Below are 23,671 nucleotides of genomic sequence, written 5' to 3' on the forward strand. Positions count from 1 at the left end.
TCTCTAGTTGAAAGATTTCTTCATGTGAAAGTCATTTCTTAATGTACAGTGGTTTCCCTTATCCATTTTTAAAAAAAATCTTTTCCTTATGAATAAGTAATATATTTACAGTGTTATATATCCTAGTCATGAAGAGCTTTCCAAAGTTCCAAAATCTCAGGAGTACCTTAAGGTCAGTGTTAGCATCTAATGTTAAGATCTCTTATTTGTTGTTAGTTCATTTCAGCAAATGCAAACAACATCAAACTTTCACTTTGCCCTCTATGTTATATCTAGGAGAAATGAGTAAAATTTTCAGAGGCAGATTTCAGCTCATTTTAAGAAAAAAACTTCCTAATATTTGTAACTATTACAAAATGGAATGGGCTCTTTGGGAGGCAGTGGCTTCTCCCTCACTTGAGGGTCTTCAAGCAAAAGCAAGATGACCTCTTGTTGGAGATGATATAAGAAGAGATTTTCTTCAGCTATGGATTAGATTAGTTGGTCTGTGATTCTCTTCTAAATCTGGCCTTCTACCAAATAAGGACAGTTAGGCAGTACAGTTTATAGATCAAAAAGACCTGAGAGTTCAAATCCTGCCTCCAACACTTGTGTGACTCTGGGCAAATCACTTAACTTCTGCTTGCCTCAGTTTCCTCCTTTATGATCATTAGTTATCTTCTTCTGTAAAATGGTGGTAATAATACTATCTTCTAGAATTATTATAAGAATAAAATGAAATGATATTTGTAATGCACTTTGTAAACCTTAAATTGATATATAAATGAGAGCCACTGCTATTATTATTATAATTATTATTATCATATTATTATTATTTTCTGGTTGTGACCAAGAGAGGGCATTCCTTTGGGAACCCTTAAGGAAGGAATAGACTGTTTTCATTTTTTTCGTGTATCAGCCCAGTCTTTCAAAGAGTCTGGGAGAAGTACTGTTCAGGTCCCTTCCCCCAAACTATAAAACAGTTGATTCTGCAGAGTCAGAGCCCTCTGTCCTCAGATCTCAAAAATCTGATTTTGGGCTTGCTTTGTCTCCACCTCACTGGTCTGAATAATGAAGTGTCATTTTGAGAATTTGCTAATTAGACTCTGGTATCCTACAGCTGGCCCTGTTGTTAGCACATGCTGTTGCATTTCTCAATGTTGCATCCTGAATAATGTGGGTTCCCTTGAGATTAATCCCACCCCCCCGGGTCATTCTTTCTTTTGAATCTTCAAAGTCAGTGACATCTCAGAAATATAAATTTTCTTCAGACTTCTCAATGGATTTCCAGACTTTGGGAGAGACCCAGGTGACTGAGCTGGAATTATTAGCAAGATGCAGGCTGGCCATGAGTTCTGATGTGCATCTTCCAAGGAGCTCATCTGCAGGAGAGCTCCCCTGGGTTCCTCTTTTTAAAAAAACTTTCATCATTTATTGCAAGGGCTCATGGATTTGGATCCACTCTGATTTTTGGATGTTGAAACTTTCAATTTCACAGGATTTGATCATATTTCCCAGAAAGAATGAAGAAAAATAGGAAGTTTATTCAAAGATATCTCCACTATCATAATAGAAAAAAGGAAGCTTATCCAAAGATATTGCCACTACAAAGATACCTAGAAATATTTTAATCACAGAGAATGTCACATCTGGAAGGCACCTAGAAACATTTTTAATATATTTTTATTAATTTTGTTAAATATTTCCAAATTACATGTAAAAACTTTTAACATTCTTTTTTTTTTTATTTGAGTTCCAAGAGGGCAGCTGGATAGCTCCTCAGTGGATTGAGAGTCAGGCCTAGAGATATAAGATCCTGGTTCAGATCTGGTCTCAGACACTTCCTAGCTGTATGACCCTGGTCAAGTCCCTTAACCCCCTTTGCCCAGCCTTTTCTGCCTTGGAACCAATACACAGAATTAATTCTAAGGAAGGTAAGGGTTTAAAATAAAAATTTGAGTTCCAAATTCTCTACCTTCCCCACCCCCCAGTTCCCCTTCCTTGAGAAAGCAAACAATTTGATATTAACTATACAACTGAAGTATGCAAAACATATTTCTATATTAGCCACATTGCAAAAGAAAAACACAGAGGAGAAAAATAAAGTTTAAAAGTCTCCTTCAGTCTGCATTGAAAGTTCATCAGTTCTCTCTCTGGAGTTGGACAGCACTTTTCATCATGGATCCTTTTTGGACTACAGAGCTAAAAGACACTTTTCAGATAATCTAGACATGTACTTGCTGGATGACCTTGGGTAAGTCACTTGACTTGTCTCAGCCTTAATTTCCTCCCCTGTAAAATGAGGATCAGAAGAGTATATCCCTCCCCAGATTGTTGTCAGGACCAAAGGATATAATATAGTGAGAGGCTTTGTAAATCTTAAAGCATTAAGTGGTAGGTAGGTGGTATAGTGGATAGAGTATGAGCCCTGAAGTCAGGAAGACTCATATTTTATGAGTTCAAGTCCATATTCAGATACTTACTAGCTATGTGGTCCTTGGTAAGTCATTTGCCCTCTTTGCCTCATCTGTAAAATGATCTGGAGAAGGAAATGACAAATCACTCCAAAATTTTTGCCAAAAATACTACCAATTTGATTGCAGAGAGTGAGATATGATTGAAACAGCTGAACAACAACAAATTATCTAGTTTAGCTTCTTCATTTTATATAGGAATAAACTGAGGCTCAAAGAAGGAAAGTGACTTGCCCATAATCAAACAGAAGATATGTGTAGAACTAGACCAAAAACCCTAATCTTCTAACTCCCAGCCCAGTGTTCTTTTCATTCCATTCATCATTTATTTGGCATAAGGCAAAGATTCTTACTTCTTTTTTGGCAGTTTCAGAAAACATGTGGATATTTTCTGAGAATAAGGCTTTTAAATGCATAAAATAAAATAGGATTGCAAAGGAAACCGGTTATATTGAAATACTAGTTATCCACTAGATGGTGCAATGGATAGAGCTCTGGGTTTGGAATCAGTGTGTCTGTCTTCCTAAGTGCCCTCCCACAATTGTCATTTTCCTCGTTTTTTTCATCTTTGCCAATCTAATTTCACTTTGAAGTGGAACCACTGAGTTGTTTTAATTTGTATTGTTTCTCTTATTATTACTGATTTGGAGCATTTTTCACATGGTTGTTGAAAGCTTAGGTTTCTTCCCTTGAGAGCTTACTGTTCCTATCCTTTGACAATTTGTCTATTGGGGGAATAGTTCTTGTTCTTATATATTTGAATCATTTCCCTATGTATCTTGGATACCAGACATTTCTCTGAAAAATTTGCCACAAAGATTTTTTTTATACCAGTTAACCATTTCTATTCTGTTACTTGCATTGATTTGGTTTGTACAAAAGCATTGCAATTTTACATAATCATCATTGTCAATTTTCTCTCTCACAATACTATCTCTTGTTTGTTATGGTCACTTCCTTAATACATAATTAGGACAAGTATTTCCATCTCTGCTCCTCTAATTTGTATATTAGGTAAACTTTTATATCTAAGTCCTGTATTTATTTGGAATCTATTATGTTATATGGAGAGATGTTGCTCCTACTTTCTGCTAAACTGATTTTTAAAAGTTTTTCCATTTTTCAATAGGTTAGTTCTTGCCCCAGTCTTTGGATTTACTGAACACTAGGATGCTATATTTCCTTGTTTTTGTTTGTTATATATCTGGTTTATTTTTCTATTAATCAAATTGTCTATTTTTTCTAACCACTTTGAGGTGTGGTTTAATATCAGTTCAGGCTCCCTTCTTTCTTACTTGGTTTTTTCCTTAAGATTCTTGACTTTCCTTTCACAGTGATAAATTTTTTTTCTAGGTCCATAAAGTGACCTTTGATGGATTTATTGGTATAGCACTGAATAAATAAATGAATTTAAGGAAGATTTTTATCATATAGACAGGATCTAACAATTAATATTTGCATTCTTATTTGTCTCTATTTCCACATAGTGTTTCATAGACAGATCAATAGAGTTCCTGTGTGTGCTTTTGCAGGTGAACTCACAAATGTTTTATACATCCTGCTATTATTTTGAATGAAATTTCATTTTCTCTTCCTGCTGGATTCGATCACTAATATATAGAAAAGCTGATGATTTATATGGATTCATTTTATATCCTTTTACTTTAATGAAATTATTTTTCTGTTAAGTTTTTAATTGAATTTCTATGATTCTCTAATTAGACTATCATATCATCAACAAAAATTTATAGTTTTGTTTCCTCTTTGTGCCTATTCTTTTGATTTCTGTTTTGTCACTGTTGTTTTATTGCTATAGCCAGCATTCCTAGAGCCATATCCAATAGAAATGGTGAAAATGTACATCCTGTTCCTACTGGCTTAGGATTTCTTTACTACATGTAATGTCGGCTTTGTGGAATTGTTCTCTTAGATCTGTCTGTCAGGCATCTCTTGACTCATATTACATCGTGGTGTCTATCTCCTTTTTATGCATATGAATGACCTCATCTTCTCATGTGAATCTTGATCCTGGGTTGGGCTTCACTTTCTCTTGCCATCTTGGATGGGATGGCCCTTTTGGGTCTTGCGCTCCTGATACTGGCTTCTGTTTCCCTTGGTGTGTCTTCCTTCAGAATGCTAGCAGGTTTCTAGCCCTCTAGGAACATTCTGGTTCTGATCTTTTCAACACCAACAAATCAAATTATGGTGGACTTGCACAGTCAGAGTGCTATAGGTTTCTGATCTCACCTGAGCCTTCTCCATTCAAGCATTGCAGGTCCTATTGCCACATCTCCCAACAAAATGCTGCAGGCTGAAGGTGCCTCTGAAATATCCCAGGTTAAGTGTTCTGCAGTCATGCTCAGTGTTCTGACTGCTCCTACTTCCCTCTTCAGAAGTCAGTTGTCAGAGTGTTTCTGGATTCCAAGTCTCCATGGTTTCTCCATTCCTTCACTCAGGACTTCCTGCCCTTTAGGTACTGGGTACTGCTGGCTTCAGGTGCCCCGTAGCATCTCTCATTCCAGCACCAGCAGACTTTAAGTTGTTACCTGAACTTCTTTAACTGGCTTCCCTGGGGGAAGTCCCATAAGCTTCTGGCTATCTTTTTATACACTCCTGAGCTACATGACAGTCCTTCAAGTAGTTTCTCTTTGGATGTCTTGATCATTATTTGGTCTGGTGCTAGTTTTACATCTTTACTAGAGTACATGTGGGAGAACTGGGATCATCAGTGACCTTTCATGCAGCTTTTTTAAATGGAAATCTCTTTGACAGTCTCTAAAAGATCACAGAAATTGGGGAGGGGGACATGTAAGATCAGAGGATAAATGCCGTTCTGATCTTCAAAAAATAGAGAAGCAAATGGTATGTATCAACTATGGGACAGTGAACTTGACTTTGATTCATAGCAGAATTCCAGAACCCATTACTAAAGCGATGATTGCTTATTTTTATTTATAAATTATATACATGCATTATGGTGCTGTTAATTATGTACACTTATACAAAATAGATTTTTTAATATTTTAAAATTTATTAAAATAAAAATTTTTAAAGAATGAAATATAATCAACAACTTTAGCAAAGTTGCAGGATACAAAATAAACCCACATAAGTCATCAGCTTTTCTATATATTTCCAACACAGCTCAGCAGCAAGAACTAGAAAGAGAAATCCCATTCAAAATCACCTTAGACAAAATAAAATACTTAGGAATCTATCTCCCAAAACAAACACAGGAACTATATGAACACAAACACAAAACACTCTCCACACAACTAAAACTAGACCTGAACAATTGGAAGAGCATTAACTGCTCATAGGGAGGACGAGCCAATATAATAAAAATGACCATCCTACCCAAACTCATCTATCTATTTAGTGCCATACCCATTGAACTTCCAAAAACTTTTTTTACTGATTTAGAAAAAAACATAACAAAGTTCATTTGGAAGAACAAAGGATCAAGGATATCCAGGGAAACAATGAAAAAAAAAATACAAAGGAAGGGGGCCTTGCAGTCCCAGATCTCAGGCTATATTATAAAGCAGCAGTCATCAAAACAATTTGGTACTGGCTAAGAGACAGAAAGGAGGATCAGTGGAATAGACTCTGGGTAAATGACCTCAGCAGGACAGTATACGACAAACCCATAGAACCCAGCATTTGGGATAAAAATACACTATTTCATAAAAACTGCTGGGAAAATTGGAGGACAGTGTGGGAAAGATTAGGTTTAGATCAACACCTCACACCCTACACCAAGATAAACTCAGAATGGGTGAATGACTTGAACATAAAGAAGGAAACTATAAGTAAATTAGGTGAACACAGAATGGCATACATATCAGACCTTTGGAAAGGGAAAGATTTTAAAACCAAGCAAGAGTTAGAAAGAGTCACAAAATGCAAAATAAATAATCTGGAATACATCAAATTAAAAAGTTTTTGTACAAACAAAACCAATGTAACTAAAATCAGAAGGAAAGCAACAAATAGGGAAGCAATCTTCATAAAAACCTCTGACAAAGGTTTAATTACTCAAATTTACAAAGAGCTAAATCAATTGTACAAAAAATCAAGCCATTCTCCAATTGACAAATGGGCAAGGGATATGAACAGGCAGCTCTCAGCCAAAGAAATCAAAACTATTAATAAACACACGAAAAAGTGCTCTACATCTCTTATAATCAGAGAGATGCAAATCAAAACAAATCTGAGGTATCACCTCACACCTAGCAGATTGGCTAACATGACAGCTATGGAAAGTAATGAATGCTGGAGGGGATGTGGCAAAGTAGGGACATTAATTCATTGCTGGTGGAGTTGTGAATTGATCCAACCATTCTGGAGGGCAATTTGGAACTATGCCCAAAGGGCGCTAAAAGACTGTCTGCCCTTTGATCCAGCCATAGCACTGCTGGGTTTGTACCCCAAAGAGATAATAAGGCAAAAGACTTGTACAAGAATATTCATAGCTGCACTCTTTGTGGTGGCCAAAAATTGGAAAATGAGGGGATGCCCTTCAATTGGGGAATGGCTGAACAAATTGTGGTAGGTGTTGGTGATGGAATATTATTGTGCTAAAAGGAATAATAAAGTGGAGGAATTCCATAGAGACTGGAACAACCTCCAGGAAATGATGCAGAGCAAAAGGAGCAGAACCAGGAAAACATTGTACACAGAGACTGATACACTGTGGTACAATCGAAGGTAATGGACTTCTCCATTAGGGACAATGCAACGTCCCTGACCAATCTGCAGGGATCTAAAAAACACTATCCACAAGCAGAGGATAAACTGTGAGAGTAAAAACACCGAAGAAAAGCAACTGCTTGACTACAGGGGTTGAGGGGACATGTCTGTGGAGAGATTCTAAATGAACACTCTAGAGCAAATACCAACAACATGGAAATGGGTTCGAGTCAAGAACACATGTGATACCCAGTGGAATCATGGGCCAGCTATGGGAGAGGTGGGGGGGGGGGAGGAAAAGAAAATGATTTTTGTTTCCAATGAATAATGTTTGGAAATGACCAAATAAAATAATGTTTAAAAAAATAAAAATCCTTGTAACAGAAAGAAAGAAAGAAAGAAAGAAAGAAAGAAAGAAAGAAAGAAAGAAAGAAAGAAAGAAAGAAAGAAAGAAAGAAAGAAAGAAAGAAAGAAAGAAAGAAAGAAAGAAAGAAAGAAAGAAAGAAAGAAAGAAAGAAAGAAAGAAAGAAAGAAAGAAAGAAAGAAAGAAAGAAAGAAAGAAAGAAAGAAAGAAAGAAAGAAAGAAAGAAAGAAAGAAAGAAAGAAAGAAGAAAAAGAATGAAATATAAAGATAAAATAAGTCAATCCCAGAATCAATAGGGAGTTATTGTGTTTGAATCAGAGAATGTTAGGGTTATACCTGTGCTTAAGAAGAATTCATTTGGCAGCTGTTTGGAGGATGGATTGGAGACAAGAGAAGCTAAAGGCAGGGAGGTCAATTAGGAGGTTCTTGAAGTAGTCTGAGCAAGAAGAGATAGGGGATCCAAGCGACTTGGATGGTGGATACATGAAGAGGAAATGGATGTGAAATTTTCCAAGGTAGAACTAATAAGATTGGACATTTGGAATAAAGGGAATCCAGAAGCTCTGGCTGACACTGAGATTGTGAGAACCTTGTAGACTGGAAGAATGGTTGTGCCCAGGACAGAAATAGCAATCTTGGAAGAGGGACAGACTAGGGGAGTGGGGCAGGGGCAGAGTGTTAAGATAATGTAATGATATCAACAATGTAGATCACCATCCATCCATGCTTTCTCATCATGAGTGCCTTACTCGCTCACCCAAAATGGGGAGAAGAGGCAGGATTCTTAGTCACCAGTCACTGCCCTGAGCCTCTCCTTCCATGGGGCTCAATCCATCCAGAAAAGACCCTGGAGGGGAGACTTTTCCCATGGCACCAAAGTAACAGCTGCTGTAGAGGTACCTGGAAATCCTGAGGAGCCAACCCATTCAGGAGGTGAGAGTAGGAATTCATGAGTATTGAAGGATCAGAGTAGTTGTACTTGTGTTGAGGACAAGCCCCCTAAATTACTATTGCAATGGAATGTGAGATAATCTGCCTTCCTACTCTCCAAATAAAGTATCATATCCTCATCTCTTGTTAGTGCACAGGCTCTCCTAGGCAAAACTTATGGGCCTCTCAGGGTTCTCTGAGCTCCACTTTGGAAATAATTGCTTTAGGAAAGGAAATACTAACCACAAAGAATTAGCATGACTTTATCGAGAAAAGTTCATGCCAATCTAACTTCCTTTTTTTTAAAAACAGGATTACTGGATGAGGTCAAGAGAATATTGTCAGTATCATTTACTAAGATTCAAAGTTAGCAAATGATTATTTCTCCTGCATTTTTTCTGAAAAAGATGATGTGAGTTAGACAATGGCACAATGATGAGAGATTCAGAACTAGTCAAATGGCTAGACACAAAGAATGGTAGTTAATAATTCAATGTTGTTTTGGCAGAAGATCTCCAATGAGGAGACCCAGGAATCTGTGATTAGCCCCTATCTTACATTTCATCAATGGTGATGAAATGTGACATATTGGATAGAGAGTTGAACCAAGAAGTGCGGTTCAAACCCCATTTCTCATACATACATGTTTATATGCCCCTGGGAAAATCACTTAATCTTTACTCTAGGTCACTGGTTTTCAACAGTTTTTGTCTCATGAATCCCTTTTAATAAGAACAACATTATCTCACACCTAATCAGGTCTGCTAAAACAATAAAAGGACAAAATGACAAATGTTGGAGGGAATGTAGAAAAATGGGGACACTGATACACTGTTGGTGGAACTGTGAACTGATCCAGCTATTTTGGAAGAGCAATCTGATTAGAGAGTTTTAAATCTGTGTGTACTCTTGGACCTAGCAATGCCACAATTGGGTCTATTTCCAATTGGAAAAAAGAAAATAATCTTTATGTTCCAAAATATTTATAGTAGCTCTCCTTGTGGTGGCAAAGAACTGGAAATTGAGGGGATGTCTGTTAATTGGGGAATGGTTAAACAAGCTGTGGTCTATGATTGTGATGGAATACTACTTTGCCATAAGAAATGATGAGCAGATTATTTTTTTAAACTAAGACCTACATGAAATTATGAGAAGTGAAATAAGTAGAACCAAGTGAATAATATATTCAGCTCCAGAATTAATATTTGAAAGAATAACTTGTGAATGTATAGTCATATTTTTTGTCAAGTGATGCCTTCTCTATTCCAGGGAGAAAGAGGGAGAAAAAATATTTGGGGAATTTTAATATAATCAACAAACAAATAAATTGACAAAACAACAAAAAATATTTTTACCTTACTCTCCCATGTAACTTATTTTATACTAATCATAATTTCATGCAATTATTTTACTGTTCATACTGTCATTAAATAATTTTTAGCTTGAACCCTTTAGATCATGTTCTTGAACCGATTAAATGAAAACCACTGCTCTAGGCTTATCTCTAAGACTTTGAAGCATTGAAGATGCAAACCTGCTTTGTTGAGAGAATTTCTTCATTCCACAGTTCCCTATGCCAAATGAAATCACAAGTCTGGTCTCTATGCCATCGTTTAACTAGGATAAAGACAAAGTGTCCTGTTAAGTTTTTCTAATGTAAGAAATCCAGAAGGAATATCTAGGACAGTGGATAATAGTGATAATCCAGAACATTAAACTGAATCTAATAAGATTAAATTTCAAAAGGATACTTTCTCTGCAACCTTCTATTTAGGTTCAAAAAAACCAACTTCATTAGAAGCAAACCTTGATAGCAGTTTATTTGAAAAGGATCATGAGATTTTAGTGAATTTGGTCTAAATTAGCAGTGGCATATAAGAGTAAAAAAATGTTATAATTTATTAAGAAAGGTATTGAATCCAGATCTAGGAAGGTGAGAGTTTCACATAAGGGGCAGCGAGGTAGAGCCATAGTGCTAGAGTGCCAGGCCTAGAGTTGAGACTCATCTTCCTGAGTTCAAATCTGGCCTCAGACACTTAGTAGCTGGGTGACCTTGGGCAAATCACTTAACCTTGTTAGCCTCAGTTTCTCATCTGTAAAATGAGCTTAAAAGGGATAAAGCAAAAAATAAAAAATAAAAATAAAAAAAATTTTAAAAAGAGATAAGGCAAACCAGCCTGGTTGGTATCTTTGTCAAGAAAACTCCAAATAGGGTCACAAAGAGTTGGATTGAACGACAAAAATTTCACCTTGTTTTGCCCTGGTCAGATCATACCTGCATTTTTGTATTCCGTTCTAGGCTCCAAGTTTTAGGAATTACATTGAGAAACTGGAGAAAATCTTGATTAGGACAACCAGAAAAGCAAAGGGACTTGAGATCATGCCATATAACTAATCATTTAATTTATAAAGTTTACAAAATGCTTTACATATATTATTTAATCCTCACCATAGCCCTATGATGCAGGTGCTAATTTGCCCATTTTATAAATGAGGAAAATGAGGCCAAAAGAGGTTATATAACTTGCCAAGGATAAAAACTAAGAAGTGTCCTAGACAAGATTTGAACTTGTGCCCTTCTCACTCCAAGTCTAGTACTCTATTCACTGTAACTCCTGGCTGCCTAAGAAATAAGAATGTTGAGCATAGGGAAAAGAGGAGATATAATAGATACTGTCAAGTATTTGAAAGGCTGACACATGGAGGAGCTTAGATTTGTCCTTATCAACCTTACAGGGAATAAGTAGAACAATTAGTAGAAATTTTATTGTTGTTTAGTTATCTCAGTTGTGTCCAATTCTCCATGATTCCATCTGGACTTTTCTCAGCAAAGATATTGCAGTGATTTGCTGTTTCCTTTACCAGCTCATTTTACAGATGAGGAAACTGAGGCAGCAAATATTAAGTTATTTGCTCAGGGTTTTACAACTAGTAAAAGTGAAACTTGATTTGAACTCAGGTCATCTTGACCGCAGATGCAGCACTCCATCCATTGTACCACTTAGTTGCCCTTTATGTGATAAAGCTTATAGGATAGTATTAAGTGGTATTATTGGTAGATGATCAGTAAAGTCTCATCCTGCTCTGACATTCTTTGGCTCAGTAGAGAAAGAAGAAAGAGTGGAAAAATATCAGCATTTTGCTGAGAGTTGAACTTGCTGCAAACAGCCAAGACCCAATAGGATTGAGGAGAGTGGAGGCCACTTTCCCTTAGCCTGTAGGAAAGAAATGTAGTTCTCTCCTGAGTGAACTTTACCTCTTAAGCTAATCATTACTTCATAATATTATGTGAGATAAACGAATAATGCCTTAGTGTATCCCTTCTCCTCAACTATCTAAAACCACAGCACTCTTGGCTAATTGAAGTCATAAAGATCCCACTTTTATAGGCTTCCATGGCTTGGGGGGTTGCTTGATTTTAAATCAAAATGATTTATCCATTGGTTCAAAACACAGTTAGAAGCTATAAGAAGGCCCCGGATTGCTATGGTCACTCAATAACAGTTGAATGTTGGACTGTAACTTTCAGCTTGCAATATGATTTAGAAAACAAAGGAAGTAAGAAAGAAATATTTAGTATAATTTTGCTTAAATCAGTCATAGAGAAAAATTCTATCGCACCTCTGCCTCTGTCACCCGGTCTCTCTATGTCTCTGTCTCTATCTCTTTGTCTCTATTTCTTTGTCTCTGTCTCTCTCATTTTTTGCCTCTTCAATTTTAAGGCAAGATTTTGTTGGATAAAACTATATATTTCAAGTGATGCCAGAATCAGAGCATCTGGAAAATATTTCCTACCACCACCTAGAATCTGAGATCTTTCTGGCCCTTGTGAAATTCTGAATGGGGAAAGATGAGAGCTTCCTGGCAGCTGTCCCCTCTGGGGAGGTGGTGTGATGCAGTGTAGAGAGTCCTACTTTGGGAGTTGGGAAATTTATGGAACATAAAACATCAGAACTGGAAGAGATCTTAGAATCATAAAACATTAAATGCTTGAGCTGGAAAAGGCTTTAACACCAAAAAACTGTAGTACATCAGAGATGGATTTCCCCAGAAAATGTGAAAAACAGCAAGGGCTCCACTGGAAGCTCTGCCTCTAACTTGCTGCATGACCTTAGACAGTTAACTTCTTCACTCTGGGCTTCAGTTTTGTCATGTGCAAAATGGAAGAAGTGTACTATAAGGGCTCTCTAGGACCTCATGAACTGAGATGTGATGACATTAAGTCTGCCTGAGTTTCCACTCTATCCCTATACATTTTCAAACATAATTATACTCAAATTCGCATGAATCCATGATATTTATGGGTATCCCCTCCAATAGGGAATATAAAATCACAACCCATTCACTGATACCCTTGCTCGCAATTTTTGTTCCTGTAATTTCTTTCTTCTTCTAAACTACTTCACAGGTAGTTTACTTACCCTATTAGGGACCTTCCTTGATTTCTTGTATCATCACAAGAAACTGATTGAGTGTGTCCTTTACACTCACTCCATTCACTAGTCTATCTTTTTTTCATTTGTCCATTTCTTTCATGACATCCTGTGCACCTGTTCTACACCCAAAATCTCAGGTCCAGTCCCTGTGTTCTACCCAGTTAAACGTGATGCTACCAACATTGCTCTTTCCCCTTCTATATTGCCTTCTGCTCTTTTCTGGGTTTTTTTCTGATGTTTTATTGACTGTTCCTTTTGAGTCACTATCATCACCTATTCATTCTCTTCCACAGCTCTTCCCTACCACCTCCATTCCCCAACAGTCTTCTCTTGTAACCAAGAAGAGTCAAGCAAAATAATCTTCACAGTGGCTATGTTTGATTTTCTCTCATTCTTTTTTTTAAATCTTTATCTTCTCTCTTAGAATTGATACTAAGTATTTGTTTCAAGGCAAAAGAGCAGTAAGAGCTAAGCAAAAAGTGACTTGTCCAGAATCACACAGCTAGGAAGTCTCTGAGGCCAGATATGAACCCAGGACCCCCTGTCTCCAGGCTTGATGCTTCACCCACCGAGCCACCTAGATGCCCCTCTGTGTCTCATTCAATACCTCTAATCCATCACCTCCCTGTCAATAATTGCAAAGTACAATTCAGCATCTTTCTTTTGGAGCTATATTTGATAATTGCTTTGGTCCAAGTCTTTCCAAGTTGTTTATAATATTGCTGCTGCTGTTGTTATTCTGTAAATTGGTCTCCTGGTTCTGTTCCCTTCACTTTGTATTAATTCATTTTTATTTTCCTAGGTTTCTCAGATAAATCCCTTTCATCATCTCTTATGGCACAATAATATTCAATTACATTCATATTCCAACAGTTCCCCAATTGGTGATCACCCATTTGGCTTCCAAACCCATTTAGCCACAACAGAAAGTGCTGCTATAAATATTTTTGTACATATGAATATTTTCTCTCTGTCTTTGTGGTCTTTGAGCTATATAACTAGCACTGGTACTGAGGTGACAGGAGAAAGAAATGGAATGCATGGGAGCTTTTGTTTACACTGCTCTGAATTCTAGCCTCAGTAACTACTGACTGAAAACTCATGAGAGGGTCACATAACCTTTCTGAACCTCAGTTTCTTCATCCGTTAAATGAGAATAACACTTTCCCTACTTACTTCACAAAGTTATTATAAAGAAACTGCTTTGTAAACCTGAAAGCAGAATAGAATACTGAATGTTAATATTATTTTAATTATTAGTATAATTATCATTATTTCTTATATCTGGAATATTTTCCTCACTTCTTGATTCCATTCTCAGCTCTATCTGTTGAAATCCTAACTATCATTCAAGACCCAAGTCCATTGCTAAATCCTTCATGAAGACTTCCTGGACCCCCTCAGTCAGAAACAATCTTTTCTTCCTCGTGCCTGGTATCACACTTTATATTTCCTGTGTGCACTTATGCAATTCAGCAAACACTGATTAGGTACCAATTCCATACTAGTCCTTGTGCTCATGCCATAGATGCTAAAAATGACATTGTCCCTGCTCTCAAGGAGTATGGTAATTTACCAAAGAGGACAACATATGCATAGATACATATAAGCAAATTTAGAGTTTTATAAAGATAAATGGATTAAGGCAAATTTGAGGAGAGATTGCTTTCAGTTGAGTGCCTTGGGAAAGGCTTTGTGAAGAAAATGGTGACAGAGATTAATCTCTTAAGGATGAGAAAGGTTTTAACAGAAGAAAATGAAATTAAGTAAATTTCTGGCATGGTAAAGCCAAACATGTTTTATGTGTTTTTAGGTGGGGGAGATTGTATCGAGTTCAAAGAACACCTGGAACATAGAATATATGTGAGAAAGTAGAGCAAAATATGGCTAGAAATACAGGTTAGGGACAGGCTGAGATGGACTTTAATGACCATTCTGAGGAATTGATAGAATTTTTTTTCTGGGAATGCTTTAAACTCTTCTTTTATTAAGCTTTCTTTTTTAAATGTAATAGTTATAATAATATAAAATATACTTTATTTTATATTATATGATAATATTAATATAATATGCTATAATAAAAAAATAATAATTGATATTACATTTAGTAATTTTCACATATATTTTCCAAAATTATAAGGTTCAAATTGTCTCCCTTCTCTCCCTCTTTTTAATTTTTTTTAAATCCCATAAGCAATAAGAATCTGCTAAGAAGGGGAGGGATATGGGCAGATATGATTTAGGAAGAGCATGGGTTAGACAAGAGAGATTAGAGGCAGGGGATAAATCAGGAACTGATGATAGTAATCCATATGAAAGGTGATAAGGATTTGAACAACTATATCACATTTTTCTTTGTATCATAATTATTTGTGTCCTGTCAACACTATGCTAGAGATTTTTTTCAGTACTAAGACTTTATCTTATTCATCTAGGTCTCCCATGCTAGGCATGTATAACCAGAGCATCATTTATTTACTTATTTTATGAATTAGGTGGATGGAGGAAGGTGTAGCAGGGAGGAGTGATTTTTTTTTTACCCATAGAACTCATCCTTTGAAGCCAGCTATCATAGCTAGATAGTTTCGTGTTTCCTTCTTACCTCAATTTCTCTTGCTTTCTACATTGACCCTTAATTCTTCTAATACTGATTATATTCTATGGTACATTATCTCTTGTTCAGGGAAGCATTGTAATGGGGCAGAAAAAAAGAACGGAACTAGGAAAGAGTCAGGAGGCTTGAATTCTCATTCTAGCTCTGCCTCAATTTGATATATGACCTTGGAAAAGTCACTTTTCTTTTCTGGGACTATTTCCTCATTTTCAGTATAAGGATAATATTGTTCTGTGCCTACCTTTCCAGGAAGTTAGGAGAATTTAACGAGAAAATAAATTTAAAGTGCTTCATGACTGAAACAATAATAAAAATCAAAGTTAAAAATAATTATAATATCCCCTCAAAATCCAGTCCTTATTGATGTCATGAGTTGGGGTATTCAGTGACAAAGTAGGAGAATGTTATCCAGGGGGATAGACATTGGGGACTATGTACACTTTGAGATTACTGTGGTATCAGTAAAGGCCTAGCAAGAATCCTGAAATTCCAACTGATTGGCCTCTGGTGATACCACTGATTGGGTAGCTCACATGACTCAAAGAAATAGATGGAGTGACAGAGGGTTGTGATGTAGGACTACACAGAACCATCGTGATGAAAAGCTTGATGCCAAAGGCAGCAAAATGAGTGGCATCCTTTCCTATTTTGGTACTCTAGTCAGAAAAAGTAAAAATATCAGTATCCCACCTGCTATAAATGCCACATTGAAGATAGTGGCCACCATCAAAGTTAGCCAACCACAGATGTACATGAAGAGGACTCAAAGCATGAATGTTTTCATTATTCACCAATAGTATATCAGAACAAAACTGGAACCATTTTATCAGTGATAGGCAAAGACTTCATCCTGTTTTTTCTTAATGATCCTTTCAGCTCCATGTTACTTGACAGCCTCTTGTGGATCAATCCTAGGCAATGAAAACTTAATTCCTAAGCCTCCATTAAAGAAATGAATGGAAATTGTGGAGTTAATGTCTATTGGAAGAGGAAAATGCCAGAGAACCTCAAGATGTTGTAATACTGCAATTTATACAAACTCCACAAGTGTTACCTAATAATTAAACAGATAAGGAAGGTAATTTTGATGTCTCACATGGTTTTGAAAAGCAGATAGGCATATTTAGAAATGACATTTCAAAAAGCCCTTTTTCCTGAATGCAGCTAATAGACTAATTATACCAAACCAAAGTAATTCCAAAAATTAGTATCTGCTGTAACTGTGATGAACAAATATATTCTCCTGTAATACGTGAGAGTATAAAGACATTTTAGGATCTGCACACAATAGTACATGCTGCTGCCATTGTTATTACTACAGTCTAAGAAGAAAGGTGTGCTATGGAGGAATCTTCCAAAGGACAAACATCAAATACCATCATAGCAGCAGTAGCATGAGAAAAACCATTAAAAACTTTGGAAGACATCAGGACAGCAATATGGTACGGTGGATAGGGTTCCAGGACTAATAGCAGCAAGACTTCTCTTCCTGGGTTCAAATCTGGCCTCAGATATTTGCTAGCTGTGTGACCCTGGACAAGACACTTGACACTCTTTACCTCTGATTTCTCCTCTGTTTAAGCTGGAGAAGGAAATGGCAAACCACCAATATCTTTGCCAAGAAAATCCCAAATGGGGTCACAAAGAGTCAGACACAACTGAAACAACTAAACAACAAATAGCAAGAAAGGCATTGGAAGATTTCATCAATATTATATCAACTGGAGGCAACTAGGTGGCCCAGTGGATTGAGAGTCAAGCCTAGAGGTGGGAGGTCCTGGGTTCAAATATAAGCTCAGATACTTCCTGGTTGTGCAACCCTGGCCAAGTCACTTAACCTTCATTGCCTAGCCCTTACCACTCTTCTGTCTTAGGACTAATGCACAGTATTGATTCTAAGATGGAAGATAAAGGTTATAATATGCTATTAGGTATCTTTATTCTGTGAAATTCTGTGAAAACCTTCAACAATATCAAAATGTCATTTGGACTCAGTGAAAAAGTTAGTAATGTTTTCCAAGAAAGACTAGTGTCTGACTGCTTTGAGATTGATTCCAGAGATTTAATTGAACCAATGGCTGAAGACAATGTTTACAAGTTTCTTAGCCTACTCCAGGCATGTAAGAAACTGACTAGGATCTTAAAATTAAAGTTTAATAGGAAGAAAATCTTTTGAGAAATTGACATCTATGCCATATGGACTTAATGTCTAATTTTGGAACAATAAAATGAATGATAATAGATCTTGAAAGTGTCCAGACAAAATGTTAATTAAATACAGGGCTCATCACCCCAAGGCAGCTATGGAAAAATTAATACTTCTTCCTGAGAAAGGAGGAAAACAAATGAGAGTTTCAGAGCACCTTAAAAACCAGTTAAAGTTTTAAAACAAAACTCTTAGAACAGACCTCACTTTATAAAAATGCTGACACTGAGGATGAAATTGTCTATTAGAATGAAAGTAGTTTATCTTCAGAAAGAGCCTGTAAACCATTAAAATCCAACCATAGAATCCTAAGGCATTTCACAGGTGGCATCCACAAGAATTCAACCAGTCAGCAAAGAGGCATTGAAATAAAGGCCATCATGCAACTTTGGTTACAGAGCCAGAAGAGTTCATTATAGTGATTCAGAATCAGGCCATTGCCACTAGAAATTACAGAAAGTTTATCCTTAAGGAACCTGAACAAATTATTGATCAACATAGATTATGCATTGAATTGGTTAAAACTGTGCAACCTATCACTGCAGGGTACAAAAATTTAGCATCTACTGGATATTTAGAAAGAAGTGACCAGTGGCTAGAATTATGCACTGGAAGATGACTATACTTTCTAATGCCTCATAGGACAAATCTCCATATTTCAAATGCAAAATCACAAAATTCCTTGAGATTTCAACAAATAAACCATATAAGAACTGGAACATATAACAACTATTGTTTATGGCTACCAAACTATACATAACAATGGTCCATTAAAAACTTATGAACCAATGATTTTTAATAGATGTTATCATACTAAATACTTGTATCTAGAAACTACTTAGAATGAAAAACTTTCAAAAGATGGACATCTAGTAGGAGAAATTAGCACAATTCTTGTCGTTCTCTCCATCTTGCCTGCTGCTAGAGTTGTCTGAAGTTTTTTTTGCTTTTTTAATTTTATTTAGTTAGATGATTTAGAATATTTTTCCATGGTTACAAAACTCATGTTCTTTCCCTCCTCTCCTCCCAACTCCCTCCCTATCTGACACTCAATTCCACTGGGTTTAACATGTGCCATCAATTCACTACTGCTTTATAGTACAGTTCAAGATCTGGTACTGCTAGGTCACCATCCTTCACCTTTTTTTTTTTCGTTAGTTCCCTGGATATTCTTGGTCTTTTGTTCTTCCAAATGAATTTTGTTATAATTTTTTCTAATCAGTAAAAAAGTTTCTTGGTAATTCGATGGGTATGGCACTGAATAAGTAAATTAAATTGGGTAGGATTGTCATTTTTATTGTATTAGCTTGTCTTACCCATGAGCAATTAATGTTTTTCCAATTACTTAGATCTAGTTTTAATTGTATGTAAAGTGTAAAAAACACTGTAAAAATGTAAAAAACACATAATTCCTGTGTTTGCTTTGGAAAATAGATTTCTAGATATTTTATTTTGTCTAAGGTGATTTTAAATGGTATTTCTCTTTTTGACTCCTGCTGCCTGGATATGTTGGAAACAAACTTTACTGAGTATACAAATGATAAGCTTATATTCTACTCTTGTTCAATTGCAAAAATTAATCACATCTACCTGTGCAATAGTCTGCTAAACTGTATTTTTTAAACCCTGCCTTCTTTCTTAGAATCAATACTGTGTATTGGTTCCAGTGCAGAAGAATGGTAAGGGCCAGGCAATGGGGATTAAGTGACTTGTCCAAGGTCACATTGCTAGGAAGTGTCTGAGTCCAGATTTGAACCCAGGAACTCTGGTCTCTAGACCTAGCTTTCAATCCACTAAGCCACCTACCTTCCCTGGGCTAAACTTTAGATATAAAAGAAAAGTGGACCAGTGACTTGTCATCATTTTGTTTTCATCTAAATCCCATTAAAAAAGAAAGATGAGAATGAGACAAAGCAGCAATCATGCCTCACATTTCTTTCTTGATTTGAAGTTTATACAGCACCTTCTTCATAATAACTGAGTTATGGAATGAAAATGCTATTTAGATCTATTTTTCAGATTAGGAATCTGAGGTTTAGGGGTGAAGTGGGTTGTCAGGTTCCTGCTAGTAAATATTGGACTGAGATCTCCTGATTGCTAATATTATACACTTTCTGCTGTACTGCACTAACTGCCAGGTGCTATGTATACAAATATGAGGTTTTATTGTTTCTCTAATAACAATTCCACCAAAGCCTACCTCTGATGTTTTGTCATGACATGAAGGTGACTCAAGGCTCCCAAAGCCTATGCCAACAGGGTACAAGTCACCAAAGCTTGTGAGAATGATGACTCTGCTAAAGACTAGCCCAAGTATCACCACCAATTTATTGACCACCAAGTGAGTTATTCTGAGCCATGAAGAAAGGGCTTTGTGCTTTTGTAGCACTTTTCTGTCTGTATTAACAAGATAAGAATGGGAAAGCTTTTTTTTTCCTTCTGTCTTCTATCCCTCCTTAACTTCCTTTTTTTTTCTTCTTTCTTTTCTTCTTTCCCGCTTTCCTTTCTTTTTCCTTCCTTCTACCTTCCTTTTCTTCCTTCCTCCCTCTCTCCCTAAAAAAAAATTAAGATAAGAGTGACAAAAGGGGGAAGGACAGAAAATTTTATGACTTTTAGATAATTTATTAACATTAATTTCACTTTATATTTTAAGTGTAAAATCCAGGTTCAACAACCAGGAACTAAATGTTCTTGTTTGCAGATAATGTGGTGCTCATTAGTCTGCAAGTAGTATCAGGTTTCCTCAGGGCCACTAAAGTCACTATGGCTGCTAGACTTTTTGGGAAAAAGATGTGACTTGAAATTCTGCTTCTGACTTTGACTAGTTGTGTGACCATGCTTAGTCAGTTAGCCTCTATAAATTCATATACTGCTAAAGAAACTGGGTCATACCAATATTGATATTATTACTGTAAGTAAAACCAGAAGACCATAGAGAAATTGCAGCTAGATTGAAGATGGATCCAGAAGTTCACTTTGGAGAGGGAATGAGGAATTGGGTAGGAGTTTCTTTCATCACACCTCCAAAGGCAATAAGAAAGAGCATTTAATGGGACCTCAGCTAATCTTTATTCCCCTAACAGAGTTTCATGATGACTGATCAAAAAGATCATTCAGAAGATAATTATAGCTTATTAGCCAAAGAACTGTGGCAGAAAAATGAACTGGTCCGGGAATTCATATATACACACAGGTATATACACACATATGAAGAAGCATTATATAGAGAGATCATACATATCAGCTCATATGATCTATCCCTATGATATATTCAATATGTATCATGATTTTTCCATATGATATTATATATGAGCTTTATTCATATGTAGGATCTCATATGAGTGTGGACTATATGTGCATGCATATATACATGAAATGTCCCTAAAATTACAAATAAGAACTTTTCATTTTAGGGACATTTGATGTGTACCTACATGAAACATATGTGTGTGTATGATCCAAAATATGTAATCTTTCTCTGATATAGATATAATATTTCTCCATATATTATAGACAACTGGATAGATAAATGGATAGAGAGACATGGACAGATAGATGAATGGATGAACAGATGGACAGACAGACAGATAGACATAGATAGATATACTTTAGCTAGATCAAATCTAAAATTGACAGAGAACTAGAATTAATTCAATCTTCCTATTTTATAAATGAAACTGAGCACACACCCCCAATTTTTAAGATTATATAGCTAGTAAACAACAGAAGCAGGACACCCAGGTCCTGACTCCAGAGCCAATGTGTCCTTTCCACTACACCATGATGCCTTTACCTAGATATTCTAGTAAGAACTTAACAAGACATTCCAAATCAAGTTTCTAAACTGTGCCCAAATATACTTTGATACATAGCAATTTCCGGGCAAATGTATGTATATGTAGGGAAACATGAAAAAATAAGCCACATTTTAAAATATATTTTGAGATTAAGAAAGAGGACAAAGAGTTGTAGACCACTCAGAAATTCATTCCCATGTGTCTTAAATATTTAATTCAAAAAGTTTTTAAAGGCATTGAATATTGTGAACCCCAAACAACATCACAAAAAAGGAAATTGACTATATCATTATAGACAAAGAATGACTAGTTGTTGATGTTTCTGAATTGACTCCCTGAGTGCAGTCAGTCCATTGACCAATTAGATCAAGTCTTAGGCTGACCCCAAATTTAAAGAAAGGATAAAAGGTAAGATGATTGTGTAATTACAATATCTCCTGCTTGACCTATCCAAACTAGCTAATGATGACTATAAAAATGAGAAACAAATGAAGAAAGAGACAATGTTTCACATCATCATCAGTTCTTATATAATCAATTGATGTAAAGCAATTGACCTAAAAAAGGAGGTCAAAGTAGCCTCCAAAATACCTCAATCAACAAATAGTTGTCTCTCCTTGGCAAGAACTTGATCAGTCATTGTCAGCATTTATTTAGAATATAAATTCATTGGTTAAGCCTGGAAGAGAATGGTGAAACGTTATGAGCAATATAATTTTCAAAAATAGCGAAGTTTAGTAGAGAGGAGAGACTGCCGAATGTTTAATGTGAAAGCCAACTAAATCAGGTCATCCTAGGAGAATTTAATGACAAACTGGTAGGAGAATGGCAGATTTTTAAAAATGGAACAGATTTGCCTTCATTTGCATAGCAATCTAGTTTCATCATCTGTGGCAGGGAAAATAGCAAATCTGGACACAACTTGTCAATCCTGTATGCATGATATATGAGGACATGGAAGTGATAGTAAAGAGAACAAAACTAAAAGATTGTCTGGATCAGACCATACATGCCCCCAAACAAATCTTTGCTGGAAGGAAGAAAATTTCAAGCACTGAGTCAACTGGCTTTTCAGATATCTCACAGAGTGGTGAAAACCAAATGATTGGGAAAAAGGAATTGTTGAAAAAGCAAATGAATGAAGAATGCCTCCTGTTCACTTTATGACATGAAGTCAGATGGAAAATGCATTGAATTAGACCAAATATCTTAAACTCTACAGGCAGACAATGAGATGGACCTAGATTAGAGTATCATCTGACTCAAAAATTCATCTTTTAAACACCAGTATTCTTCCAATGAAAATAAGGTGGTGAACTACAAACTACCATAGTCTATAAAGAATAAAAGCTGAAGTCACCAAGCCATTTAATGTTGGTTAAAAATTAGAGAAGTAGATGAAGAGAATAGGCCAGTCAAAGGAGAACCAGAAATAAAAGAACTCAATAACTCAGTATTCAACAAAACCAAAAACTGAAATCTTTTGAGAAAGAAGTTTTTGATATGAACTGCTGGGAAAACATGAAAACAGTCTTAAAGAAATTGGTCTTAGAACACTACCTATATTCAGAGGAAGAACTGTGGAAATAGAAACACAGAAGAAAAACAACTGCTTGATCACATGGGTTGATGGGGATATGTTTGGGGATATAGACTCTAAACAATCACCCTAGTGCAAATATCAATAATATGGAAATAGGTCTTGATTAATGACACATGTAAAACCCAATGGAATTGCATGTTGACTGTGGGAGGAGGGTAGGGAAAGAACATGAATCATGTAACCATGGGAAAATATTCTAAATTAATTAATTAAATAAAATTTTAAAAAAAGAATTGGTCTTAGACTAACATTTTAGGGTATCTATTCCATAATAAATTGAAAATGGACATACAACCTGAATTTAAAAGATCACACAAAAAAATTAGAAGAAAAGCAAGTCACATAACTTTCACAGCCATGGGTAGAAGATATCTTCTTATCCAAAGGAGAGAGGCAATTACAAAAAGTAAAATAAATAATTTGATTAAATTAAATTAAAAAACACAAACAAAATTCATTTCTCTAGAATAAGAAAAGAAGTTTTTGAATGGGGAAAATCTTTTTTCGTCAAATTACTTGGAAAAAAATTTTGCTATTCAATATATAGAGAGAGAGTTAACAGAAATATATATGACC

At 35.9% G+C, this 23,671-nt stretch overlaps 1 protein-coding gene and 1 long non-coding RNA gene across 6 annotated transcripts in view; one reads left to right on the plus strand and one right to left on the minus strand.

Annotated features, from left to right (window-relative positions):
• BEGAIN (brain enriched guanylate kinase associated) overlaps positions 1–23,671 on the plus strand; it is a 284,146-nt gene that overhangs the window by 118,017 nt on the left and 142,458 nt on the right. The window lies entirely within an intron of this gene.
• LOC103104089 (uncharacterized) overlaps positions 14,998–23,671 on the minus strand; it is a 53,327-nt gene continuing 44,653 nt past the window's right edge. For both annotated transcript variants that reach the window (XR_008915090.1, XR_008915089.1), the window contains one exon: positions 14,998–20,248. This is a non-coding gene — a long non-coding RNA (uncharacterized LOC103104089). The remainder of the gene's footprint in view (positions 20,249–23,671) is intronic.

Source organism: Monodelphis domestica, chromosome 1 (genome assembly GCF_027887165.1).
Source record: "Monodelphis domestica isolate mMonDom1 chromosome 1, mMonDom1.pri, whole genome shotgun sequence".
In the NCBI taxonomy this organism is placed as follows: Eukaryota; Metazoa; Chordata; class Mammalia; order Didelphimorphia; family Didelphidae; genus Monodelphis; species Monodelphis domestica.